Source organism: Falco naumanni, chromosome 9, assembly GCF_017639655.2.
Source record: "Falco naumanni isolate bFalNau1 chromosome 9, bFalNau1.pat, whole genome shotgun sequence".
In the NCBI taxonomy this organism is placed as follows: domain Eukaryota; kingdom Metazoa; phylum Chordata; class Aves; order Falconiformes; family Falconidae; genus Falco; species Falco naumanni.
The window spans coordinates 46,981,130-46,994,602 of record NC_054062.1 but is presented as its reverse complement, the minus strand read 5'-3'; the positions used below and the strand labels follow the sequence as shown (position 1 = coordinate 46,994,602).

The window sequence follows — 13,473 nt, the reverse complement described above, 5'->3', positions numbered from 1 at the left end:
ATATTTCAGAAACAATGATTGTGACAAATCTCTTGAATGTGGGCGGTGGGGCAAACTGATTTTAATGATGAAATTTTACTTCTGGAATAAAGGGGTTTTGAGGATGGGGCATTAGTAGATTCACAATTAGTATTCTTTATTTTACCATCCAGAATGAATCAAGCCAGATTAGCGTATTTGTGTAGATTAAATCTTGCCTAAATAGAAGTGGTAAATTTGTTTCCTTCTTGCTCTCAAGTTGATACGACTGATCAAAATTAGTGAACAAAAAACATCTATGACAGATGAAAACCTCATAACATGCATGTAATATATGGATTCTGTATGACAGCTGCTTCCATTCCGCTACCTGAGCTATGTGGGAACAGCTGGTAAGAAGTGTAAAAAATTGATTATCCAGGAGGAACAAGTTCATTGAAAATACAGTTATTTCTTTTAGCTAGTGTTAATGTTTCCTACAGCCTGTTAGTGTGCACTGCTGTAGGCTTTACATGGTTGTTATTGATCTTTCTGTACGGCCAAGACTGCCCCTTTGTAACTGTCAAAAAATCCTTACAACCTTCTCTGTATACAAAGATAATACTCCCACCACTATGACCATATGCTTATGCTGTGGTTAAAAAAAATACATAGGTGTATTGTCTACTCATTTTTGTTTCTTTTCTTTTTTTTTTTTTTTTTTTTGCTGGTGTTTGGAGTTTTTTATTTTCCGATAATTATATCTCAGTCTGCTTCAAATGCCGTGCTTAGGAATTAATGCTGTTGGCTCAAAAAATATTGAAAGGCCAAGAGTATAGTTTAAATAAGGAAGAAGAATGACTCCTGTTACCAAAAGCTATACTGCACTAAGTTTTGGAGGTTTTTCATTTATTTTACCGTGCTTATATATAATTCCACCAACAAAACTTCCGATATACAATTTAGAAAAATTAAACTTAGTGGAGATGCTTCAGGAAAAGTGAGAAACCCTGCAAGATAAAAAGCAGGTTTGGGCTTTTTAAGATACAGCCTTCATCTTATTTTAGTTCTGAAACCACTCTTCTGTGTTCGGTCGGTTTGATCGCTTAAATTTTGACTAGGTGATTCACTACACTGATTTTCATATATATTAAAAGCTGTTCTTTGGATGCCAGTTGTACAACATACAAGCTTTGACTGGGAGACAAGGGAACTACTGTACTAAACTGAAAATAAAACCCAAGATGTGCATATGTTAATGGATGAATAAATAACACTGAAGTGCTAATAGATTGTATTAGATAGTTGCAAAATGGAGTTCAGATTAGGGGAACATCTGATTGCAGGAGTTCTGTTGGGTAAAGAACCTGGTTTACACCGGCAGCAAAAGCACTGAAGGATGGGTTCATTGAAGAGATTTCTAGGATGGCGTCACCACTTCAGATTACAGATTGCGTGTATAACTTTACTTAAGGAGACAATATGTAGAACCGTACCCATTTCTTCACACTACAACGCATTCATACCCTTTTCTTTCACTTAGCTTCTTGACTTGCAAGTTTGTAGCGGTTTACCAGAGTAACCAAAGCCATGTAGTGAACAGTTGCCACTCCTGTGGTACAGGGTAGCTCTCGGAGTCATGAATTTGCGTACCTGTCTGTCTTTGCTTTAGTCTTGTTTACCTCCCCTGGCTTTGCGCTGTGCATATGCTGCTTTTCACTTGCTCGCTTCCACCTATTTCTTGGGTTGCATTAGAATGTATGTTAGGGACAGATACTTATTCTGGAAATCCGTGTCTTGAGATTATCAAACAATCAATTTTCTTGGCAGAGTGAGGCAGTTGTTGCTTTAGGACAGGTCTGTGATATCCTGTGGTCATCTCCATGTGCTTCCTAGAGTAGATAATATGCTTTTCAATGCAGCATTCAGCAGAATGGCCCTCAGATGAAACTTAGCTCTGAAATCTAATCAATTCACAGAGGGAGGAGTAGGTACAAAGGAAAAGATAGCGAAGCCATGACAGAACCCTTAAAGACAACTTCTGTTACCATGAATGAACACAATACGTTTATTTTAGCCATCTGGTAATCAGATCCGGCAGACAAATTGGAGAAAGATTAGCAAAGAATAGGACCCTGTAAATCGCAAATAGAAGCAAATTACAGAGGCTGCCCCAGCTTTCTCAAAGATGGTAAACTTTAAAGGTGTATTTTAATCCTTTAAAATGACTCAACTTTGTATCATTTGAGGTAGATTACATGTACTGTCAAACTCTATGCAATTTCTTTTCCTTCTCCAGATGTAATTCATATACTTGCAGTAATTTCAACCATTGGCATCATATCTTCCAGTCTGTCATATTCATTTCGCTGTGGATCAGCTAGCTGTGCTGCTGGTGTCTGATTAGAATTCACTGTGAGGGATTTTATTTCGTTCCTACCGGGACTAGAAAATGTCTCTTCCTCAGACATTTCCCTTACTTCAGAATAAGTTGAGAGTTATGATAACATTAAATGTTGTCTTATTGTCTCTGAAATTGTGAATGGAACACAACCTGACATGAAAATAACCTTAAGTTGCGTGTGTTGTGTGTGTATGTGGTTTTTCTTTTTTTTTTTTTTATTTTTTCTTCTTTTTTTCTGTGAATCTGTGATTTCTGTCAGGAGTTGCATTTTAAAATTCTTAAGTGCTACAGTCACATCTTAGAAACTCAGGTGATAATACTCCATATTTGCGCACCTTGCTTGTATGATTTGCAGAGACATTTAGTAAAGTAATGGTAGTACTTTACTTACGTAAACATCTCTAAGAATTCCATAACATGTATTGGGCTATGAGGTCTTTGGGTTGTGTTCCGTGGTGGGATTTTTAAGATCATCAGTGTCTTCAGTGCCAGCTGAAATCTATGAGAGCTGCTGCTACTCAGTTTACGTTGCACACAAACATTTCAACACTTTTAATGCAACTTATAGTATATCGCTATTAATTATCTTATCCTAATAAGGCCTGGAATTCAAATATTTTTTTTTATTGTGAATGTTTTTGATTAACAAAAACAATCTGCTGATAACAGTTGCTTAAGAGAGCAGAAAAACTGCAGAGAATTTTAGTTGTCATTTGAGCACCTCTGTGGTAAGGAATTTTGCACTTGTCCTTTCATAATGAGAAGAAAATGGAAAAGGAGAAGATGCTTTCCTCATTAAAAGCTGCACTTAACCTTGTGAAAACTTAACTCTGTGACAACTGATACTGCTTGCTCATAGACAGCTGAATTTTATCTTTCTGCCTGTATTGGAACATTCTTGCCACGAGTTTGGTGCTTCACAGGTGTGTATTTTCCTGTGTACCAGTTAGCCATCCTTACCTTTGCCAGTTACTTAGCTTTACTCGATTTGTCTTTTAGTCCAGCACCTGCCTTGATTTAATGTTTGAAGTTGGAGGCATTAGGCGAGTGAAACACTGTTGTTTGATGCTGGTTTTATCTTGGTGCTGAAGTAATAAATGTGTTATTGAAAGTTCTTTCTGTGCTTTGGAGGTTTTTCTTTTTTCTTAAATACTTTCCTTTACGAAGCACATGAAGTGGCAGCACTGAGTGCTGTTAGGTTCTCTCCCAGTAAGTAACTGGAATCTTAGCTTAGAAGGGATCAGTTAAGCAGCTCCCAAAGCACGAGCAGATCTTCCTTTAATAAAAAGCTTGTCTCTTTTCTGTACAAAGGAGAGTAGTACATTGTTGTTCAGGGACTGTATTTGAATTTGTGTTTTGTGGATATAGTTTGTGTACTTAAAAAGCTGGTGTTAGAAGTGATGCCTCTCAAAGTTTTTTTTCTCATGAGTATCAATGTAGGCTCCTTGCCTAGCTGTTTCATACAGGTACGGCATTGCTGATGCTCCTGCTTTTCTGTGTTCATTAAAGAGATGTGGGACCATTTTTACGCTGTACTTTATGCATCGTGATCTTGTATATTTGCTTTTTGAATTTACAATGCCTGAAAGCTTCAACTCCTGTGCTACCTGTTGTAGGTAGAAAGTAGAGGAACAATGAAGCTTTTTTGTAGCGCTCAGACCTATTTGTGTGCAGCTGAATTTTGGGTTGCTCACTTTCAGTATTGCCATACAACCTTTTATCTTCAGAGTAGGTAACACTTCCACTCAGTCAGCTTTGCATGGGCTGTTGTTGTTTCACAATCCATAAAAGTTTAAACCATTCCCTTCTCCTGCTTCCAGGTAGCAAATGATAGAAATTTCTCAATGGCGATGCTCTTCAGTTGTACCACATTAAGTATAAAATTTTCTAATACTTTTAAAATTTGTTAGCCCGCAGTTAAATTACATTCACCACCATCAGCATCTCTTTTGTGTTTACAAAGGTAATGGCAAGTGTAATTTATTTTTGTGTTCGTGACAGCTCTCATCAAGAGCAGGTATTCTGGTCTTAGGCTGAGTTTTGAGTGGGAAATGCCATGTGTTGTGGCATGCCATGATGAACCCCATGTACACACCGGTCTGCTGAAGGAGAAGCTTTTAAAAGTCCAACCGCCCTGGTACATTTCAACAGCTACTGTGATACTTTTATATTTATTTTCTTTTAATGCCTAAGTGCTTGTCGAAGCAGAGAGATACTGTGGTGGTGTAGTGGGCTTGATGGTGGAATTATCTGGTTTCAACATGAATCTGTCAAAACATAAGCTTGATGTCAGCAATGTGTAGCAAAGCTTAAATAACATTCTACAGTATTTTACATGGGGTTTGGCCATTCTGCTTGAGAAAAAACGCTGATTATTATAACAATGTAAGTATAAATGAAATTTCTTTTGTGCTGTCTCCTCCTTTCAGAGGCATATTCAATGAAGGCATTTTTATTGTAATTTACTGCTATGATGACTATGATAATTTACAATGTATTGTGATAGCTTTTTTTGCTTTGAGATGTGCTAGGTCTGTGTGTGCACCATGCAAAACGAGAGACATAGACACTGGTAGGAATCAAAATATCCCCTAAAAAAGGCATTTGTTTGAATAACTCTGAAAGAGCTTTTTTTGGCGTTGATAACTCTTGCCATAGCGCTCTGGTGTCAGCATGTATGCCATTGGACATGCAGAACTCTTTCTCGCAGTAACGAATAGATTTTATGGCCAGGAAAAGACCATTCTGAATGTCTTAACCATCCAGAAGAAGCTGCAGTTAGCAACAGTTAGTTGTGGTCTTTTTTGCTGGCCTGGGACAACGTCACCGTCCTGAAAGCCACCATCCTGAGGCGCTGGGTGTTCTGGGGGTTGGGCTGAAGCGTGACCCATTTGTGGTGGGGAGATGATAGACTCGCTATCTAACCAGTTAGCAAATCTGCCGTTGACTCGCTTCCAAAACGAATATGGCAAAAGTACTTTCTCTCTCATAAATACAGGAATTTACAGCTTTATTTCTTTTATCAACGTGCAAAAAAGAGCTTTGTCTAGTAAGTACAGCGTGCGTTACATCATGCTGTGATGTATTTATGATGTGGCATGTATTATGCTGCTATTTCAGGTATAACTTATCAGGCATAGACAATTTTGCCAGTGTTTTCTCAAGTAACTCATGTAGAAAAGTGAATTCGAAACTTTTTCGTTTTATTTTTTGCAAAGTTTGATCGTCCAGATAGCGTTCTTTGAAAGTGAACGCTTTGTACTTTATGCAGAAAAACACATCATCAACTTTCCAGAAAGATTCTAATCTCCTTTTTCCGTAATTTAAAATTAATGAAAATGTAACATTGTAAAAATATCTGTTTCTAAACGTTCACCTCTATGTTATAAATTACATTTATTTATGTGAAGAATATACACGTTTCCTTTCCTGTCATTCTCCTCCTACCCTAGTAGCCTTTAAATTGCAGATAGGCTTCTTCAGCGCAGTAATTAGCGAAGCTCAGTCATCGCTCCTTTTATCATGTGATTTTTATTTTTTTTTTGGTGTGTGGGGGGTGTTTTTTAGAAGAATGCATTATTAGAGCACTTACACAGCCAGTCTAGCTGCAACAGCCAGGCGGCAATAGCAGTGCCATTTTTCACAAAGAAAATGTTGAACGGGAGCCAAATGTTTGGTGGCAGAGTCTGTTGCTAGGAAATCAAGTTCCTGAGGCGATTAATGACAAAGCAAGCAATAACAAGAAGGCAGAATTACAGATTTAAAAGAGAGGGAGAAAAAAAGTGGTTGGTGTTATAATTACCCAAAGAAATCCGTCCTCATTAAATTGGCTGTTTTTATGATTGACTTTAATTGGAGGTTAGCTCAGATATTTAGCTCCTTTCCCACCCCTTTAAACACACACATGCACATAATCTGTAGAACTGCAGACTTGTTTTTCTAAGCATTGAGAGGAGCTTGCCCTGTAATTTGATCCCCACTGACAGATGCATTTTCTATGCTGCCATTTTGAATTAACCTATTGTGCAACAATTTTCCTCAGCTCTGTTGAATAAAACATCAAGTCTTATTACCTCAGATGGATTTGATAGAGTAAAAGAATGTACTTCTAGCTGAAGTAGACTATTTGCAATGAGTTCAGTGATTTGAACTCTGCCAACAAGCACCAATAATTTGTGATGTATACTTAAAGAATGAAAGAGAGAAGAGCCACGTGGGGGGTCTTTTTGGCTGTATGAAGTTCAAACGCAAACCTCAGAGTAATATTGTTGTTTGTGCTAAGGTTATTCCCCAAGATCAAGCCTTTTTAGATAAAGCATGTTAACTAAGATTTTTTACCGTGGAGCAGATCAGGTTTGAACCGAAGATTCTCTTACCCCCGGTGGTTACCCAAATTGTCAGGTTTACTGTGGGATTAGAAAAATAAAAATCGATCCCTCTCTTCCAGAAACCCCAACAGCTGTATTTTTTTCTCTGAGACTTCTTTTGTGAAGAGAAATTTCCCCGTGTAAAGTTAAACTGGAATAAACGACATTTTAAAATTATTTTAAATTCTGAGTAATTTGTATCGTGTGGTAAGGGAGGAACAGGGTTTCACCTTATTCACTCTTCTCCCCAATTAGAAAAACTTGTGCAGTTGGTTCAACAAAATTTTGGCACAGAAGCGGGGAGGCAACTGACCCTGACATTTAAATCCTGTCATGTTTCATTGATCGTGCTCAAGACGATAGTCCCTACTTGCAGCAAGTGATAAATGAGAAAATATCTTCTCATAGTACCTGTAAATGAACATGCAGAAGCTAGCTATAAAAGCTAAATGATGCCATAGCTCTCCAAATTCCTAATCAAACAGTGAAACAATAGAACTGCGCGTATTCTGTCCAACAATACCCACACTACTAATCAGATGCCAATGCCAAGCTGTCTGCTTTGTTAAATACCCAGGTTCCCTGAGGCAAGAAGACAGCTGCTATAACTACTATGAAATTTGGTAGCTCAATCTATTTTTGCTACCCTTGGGCTATCAAGCTACTGTTAATTCAGACCACCCCAACTGGTACACTTTAGGGATTTTTTTCCAAGTGTTTGTTATTAAAATGATAAAACATCATTATTACTCCAAAGATGTTGTGTGCGCTTTGCGTTTGACAGATACCTACAGAGATAAACTCAGCATTTAAATTTTAATTGACATAATGGTTGTGATTGCGTTGCCCTTTTTAAAATATATTTCTTTTTAGGGAGGGAGAAGAGGAGGGGAAAGGGCATGCTTTAATTTCATTAGTAGAATTGGTAAATCTGCTGAAATGCTCTTGGTTGCAAGCTACTTGTCCGTGGAGGCTGAGTGGGGTTTTGTAGCAGAGCGGGGAAACGAGGCGCTCGCTGGCCAGCTCTGCCGCTGGGGCCGGGGACCCGCCGTGCCGCCCACAGACCGCTGCCGAGACCTCTGCTCCCAGATGCCTCTGCCTTTGGGGACCCTGAGTCTCAAATCATATGTAAAGTCTGGGCAGCCTTAACACACTATTTAAATGTAAATTAAAAAGGGAAGCCTTCATACTCTGCGGGGTGAGATGAGTCAATTTGAAGGGAAATTTTTTCTGCAGGTCCTCTTGCATGTCAGTCTTTATTAGATGCTCTCTTTGAGAGCACAGAATTTTGTCTGTTACCATGTCAACTTTGTTAGAGCAAAATCTCAAAACTAAAGCACCAGCAAGTCGAGGAGTTAGGGGCTCTGACTGAAACAGTATTGGTTCTATCTTGACTCTTTTTTCATTTCATTGCTTCTCTGATTAGGTTTAAAGAGAATCATTAATTTAAGACTGTTCTGAAGACTAAAACTTGACATTTGTGAATATTTCTCATTTGAGGTAGCTTACCTATTTGGATGCTGACTACCCAAATTTGTAATAAATTGGTGGTCATCACTCTGTGTACAGTGACAGAAACTTGGGGTTCCACCTTTCTTCTGAAGGGGCTTGGTTCATTAACACGTGGAGATGCTGTAGTCTGCATAACCCTGGAATGTGTATTCGCTGTGTCTATCTCATCAACTGCTACATTGAGAACCGCATATAAATATCACAGCAATTGTGCTCTGTTTTACGTGAAGGTTAACTTTTTTAACAGCAAAAACTCTGTGCATGTGTGTAACTTGAAAGCCAAGTTAAGCTATTTATAGTAGGCCGCTACTTGGTCTGAAGTTTCATTTACAGTTTACGTATGTAATAGGGATGGTGCGGTTGCTTAACTACAAAATTATTTTTCTTTCAAGAAGTTACGGTTAATGATTTGCTTTAAAAGGAGCACTCTGAAATGATCATGTTTGTGCTTGTTCCTTCAAAGCCAGTAACGTTTGCACTGAAATCGTAGAATGGTAAAATATATATGTGTAGTGCAAGGGGATTCCTATATGCTTCCTCCTGGCTCAGAAACTGAAGTGTGCTGAATGGCGCTCATCTGCCTGTTGACTACAGATATTTTGAAACAGCGGGGTTGCAAGCAGGGCACGAACCTGAAGGCTACTTTTTGAGTATACAAGTAACAGTTACCATTTTAAAAAGTAAAAATATTTTTACGGCATAACCGATCGGTATCCTAAAAAATATGTGTCAAGTGAATTTGCATCCTGCGTTGCGCTTAGCAGTTGTGTACTTTGAGTGAAAAAAGTATTTTGCAGAAATGCTTCTGCACAGGTTTTCAGTGGTAACACACGTGTTAATAGTATGCCTCACAGATTGGGCTTTTTACAACTTTGGGCTAGATTCTCTAGCCCTTAAGGAGGCTGAAGGGCTGTGTCCCGCCAGCCTGGTTTGTAATTGGGTCTATTTGAAACAGGAATTGACTGATTTGAAAAACAGGCTCTGGAAGTTCATTCGAAAGAGGCTACGGGAGATAAGACAGATCCTGGATTGTAACATGGGAAAAGACCTTTCCCCTTAATCGGGGCACATCTGCGTTAGCTGAGACCTTTGTGGTGTTTTCCAAGTCTCTTTTTAAAGAACAGAGCTGTGCCTTAAAGACAGGGGTGCGCAGGTTTGTGGTATGGCTTTAATCCTTCTAGTCTCAGGGCTAACGCTCAGTCAGCAGTGCGCTGGGTCACCTGCTTGGTGGATGCGCTTCGGGTGGTCCGGGTTGGTCAAAAGAAAGATGATCCTCCTTTTTTCGTTTCTTCTTCCTTTAATTAAAGATAGAATACTTAAGGAAATTCTAAGTTCTCTGAATTAGTAATGAGTGCTGTTTTAGAAAAAAATTCTAAGTTGGAGATACAGAGGTAGATTCTATTTCTTTCTAAGGCATATCCAGACCCTCGTGGTAGCAAGTAGGGTTTGACTAATGAATCATCATTTCAGCAATATGAACAAGATAAAACCACCGATACTAATCCTTGCAAAGGTTTGACTTAAAAGCTAAGGGCACTTAGATTTTTGTCCACAATAGAAGGATTTTGCTGATGCAGCTGCTGTGGCAAACCCTCCTGGGGATTTACACTTCTCTCTGGCATAAGCAGCCTAATGTGCAGACAGTTTACAACAGCTGCTATACCAGCAGCAATGCTCTTATGCTTCCCAGACGAATCGTACTCGCACCAAAGTTTTTTATTGGCAGGACTATGTTGGTTAAGGACCATGTGGGTTTTTTCATGTTTCTAAAGAATGTAGCTGCTCAGGCAAAGTAATTTAATAAATACCTGGCCATAATATTCACCATAAACATCAGCATAGTCAGCCCTTATAATTCATAGATAACTGCAAAGCCCTTCCTCAGTCACAAGGTTTCCCACACATAGTACGTGGATAATGGTGTCTAGCCCTTGGAAGAGCTGTAGATGAGAAGATGTGTCTTGTTACCACTTTTTATGCTGAAGTTACTGAAGTTGTTTTGCGGAATGCCACTGCTGCTAATAGTTTTTTGCCAGCAACGCTATTGCCAGATGCAATATAACAATACTTTCCTGCAAATTTGAAAATGGTGGGGAACAGCAGTTAACAGTATTTAGCATGAAATATGCCTCAGCATATGCCTCTGAACATGTCTTTTTAAGACCATATGGAGTATAATTGGTGCTGAACAACATTGAGGTGTTTTGTGAAAAAGTAAAGGCTAAGCATTATAAAGAGTCATAAAATCTTGAAGAACAAGACAAATTGAAGAAATGGGAGAAAGAAGGGAGGTACTGAATATTCTGTCTCGCTTGCTCTGCATAGCCTGAAATGAGAGACCACAGTATTTTTAATAGATTTCTCTTAGCAGTGGGGTTGAAATTAAGAAATTCAGCAAAACAATGGCAGGTAGGGGACACGGAGGATGGTGTGAGTAACTGGAGTGAAGCAGAAACAAACTCTTCATCCACTGAGCACACCCAGGAGAATATTGGTATTTATAGCTGGACTTGCTATCATTAGCACTCTTTGTATATGGAGTTCTTAAGACACTTGATCACGGCAAAGTAAGGTAAGAATGAATTTCATCCTTACATATGAATTTCCCTCTCTTTTGAGGACTGGAGTCAAAACTTGAGAGTTCTTATTCATTTATGTATTGACACCTTATTACCAAGAGGTGATTTAGAATTACTAGAGCAGTGTGCTAAAATTAAAATTCCTCACTGTTTTACTGATTTCAATCATGAGCTTTAGCTGAATGCAGAAAAAAAATTTAGGAAGTATAAGTGATTGGAAATTTTCAACAACATGAAAGATGCAATTTTCTTTGAAGAAAAAGAGAAATTTTCAATAAGCATCTGTGTATAAAGGGTAGCAAGTATTCATTCCCCAGAAGTAGTGCTGTCCCTAAGTGCTTCTTCGTACTGCTGAGAATGGGCTGAAGAGAGTTTCTGCTGAGGGCTGTAGATTCTTATCTGCCTAATTGAGCCATCATTTGTTGACATGAGGGAAATCATGTGACTTGCCTTTAATGCATTTCTCAGTAACAGCAGAAGTGTAAAGTGTGGTTCATGGAAGGGAAACAGAAAATGTGAATTTTTTTTAGAATGGTCTCCTATGTGGAATCTTGCATTGCAGCCGAATCAAATGTTTGAACACTCATACAGTAAATACGTTAAATAAAATCATCAGATTCTAATTATTTCAAAAGCATTGAACTTCTTTCTGTTACAAAGCCCCCGACCTTCAGAATATGAATTTAATAAGTTCTTAGTTTTATCACTACAATGATAAAATTATGTCAGCAGAATTGAAAGCAGGTGTCATCTTTTTCTTTTGAGCAAATATGTCCACATAGTAATCTGCCCAGTTGCAGAGTTGGTACAAGTGTTGTACAATGGTAAAAGGAACAACAGAAAACATTCAATATTATCATTTAGTAGATAAGTATCAGAAAAGGGTATTAAAAAAACCCTGTAATTGGAGGCACACTGGCTGCTTTATTCAGTCCATCTAGCACATCAATTTTATATTAAACTTCAGTCATGCTCCCTAACCAAAGATCCTGTTTTATAGAATGTAGAATTACAGGCATGCTGCTGTCTTTTGGAGATATCTGTTTGCTAAAACAGTTTTTTGTTGGTTTTTTTTTTTTTTTTTACTTCCCCCTCTCCAGCACTAGGTTGAACTGATCTCATCTGTAAGAATAGTTAACCTCCATTTTGTTTTTAAAATAAATGAGTACTGGCTGCTCTGTTGATGAAGTGATATCATAGGGTAGAGGATAGGGGTACAGCAGCAAAATCACTTTAGAAGGGTATGCAGGAATCCTGTGACCAAAGAACTTGAGACTGCTGTAACTCTGGAGGTCAGCTTACCAATGAGTAGATAATCTGACCGCATCTGCTGATTTTCATATCTCTAGCAGTCGTGTCACCACTGACCTGACAGCGAAGAGTATCAGCAGAGTACTTGGGTATTTCTGCAACTGCAGCTCTGTAGGAAATTCTTGAAGCTGGAAGCAGTTGGCAGCTGGAAGAGTATTGTATGTGCTCCTCTTGTTTTAGTCGTCTAGACATCCACTTGTGGCTGCTGTTGGGATGTGATACTGGACTAGGAGGAACTTTGAGCTGATGATCTACTATTGCAGCTTTTAAGTTCAAACGATTCATGGCTTGCACCTCTCGTTCTTGATTTTTGACCTAGTGGAGGGAAGAAAAATGAGAACAATAATGAAAAGTCAGACAAAAGTGTGAGAGGTGAAAAAGAAAAGTAGAAGTCTTTAGGCATTTAGAAAAAAATGCTCCTGGGCATGTTATAGCATTGCATCTGTTACTCTTTTGCATAAAAAGAAATCACGTGGTTTGATGGTTTATTTTCAGAAAAAATGCGATAATATTAATTACAGCTCACACATTTGTGAACCATGGCAGAGCATTTATGGGGTTTTCCACAGTGTTTGAGCTATTGGGTTTAGATTTGAAAATGAATTTCGTTAAGCCGTAATTATCTACGCCTGCATTACTAACTAGAAAAAGTTGGTTAGTACAGTTAATATCTGCCCTGAAGGCAAAATTTTTAGGTCTGACTGTACAATGTAATAATACGTAAGTAAGTAGAAAATTCAAGGGTGGGTTTAGGCTTTCACACATAGAAGGCAACACCTAGCATGCTACCCAGGACATGAATTCTATTTTCTAATCTGAAAGCTATAAACAGCTATAGTAGCTAAAAAGCTGTAATTGAATTACAGTCAATATATATTTAATCTGGAGTCAGAGATATCCTTGGCTCCTCTTGTTTCCCCATTTGGGAGAATAATTCATACCATTTGACGGAGTGTGGGATGTTTTGGTGCTGAGTGGCATACAGGCGGGAAGGAAGAGCACTGCCACATTTCCCCCCATTCTCCTCATTTCAGCCCAGTTAGAGTAGCAAACCTGAGGCTTTGCTCTTGCTTCCTCCTTTCTACTCATAACATAAATGGTTTTTTGCATATCCAACTGCTGCATCAGCTGGGATTTTGAAAGTCATTTTCTCCTTCTCCTAACAATAACATAACAGTACTGTTACAGCCAGTAAGAGGGTTTTTTCCAAAAATCTAAGTTCAGTCATCTTGTCTTCCCATTCGTGTTAGTACCACGTGTGTTGTAATGTTAAAAGTAGTCACCTACATTTTATTGTAAATAGACACTACTTAATGTTGCACGAGTTTGACAGCTCTACATT

At 38.4% G+C, this 13,473-nt stretch overlaps 1 protein-coding gene across 7 annotated transcripts in view; it reads left to right on the top strand.

The window, feature by feature from the left end:
• ADK (adenosine kinase) overlaps window positions 1-13,473 on the top strand; it is a 291,201-nt gene that overhangs the window by 140,607 nt on the left and 137,121 nt on the right. The window lies entirely within an intron of this gene.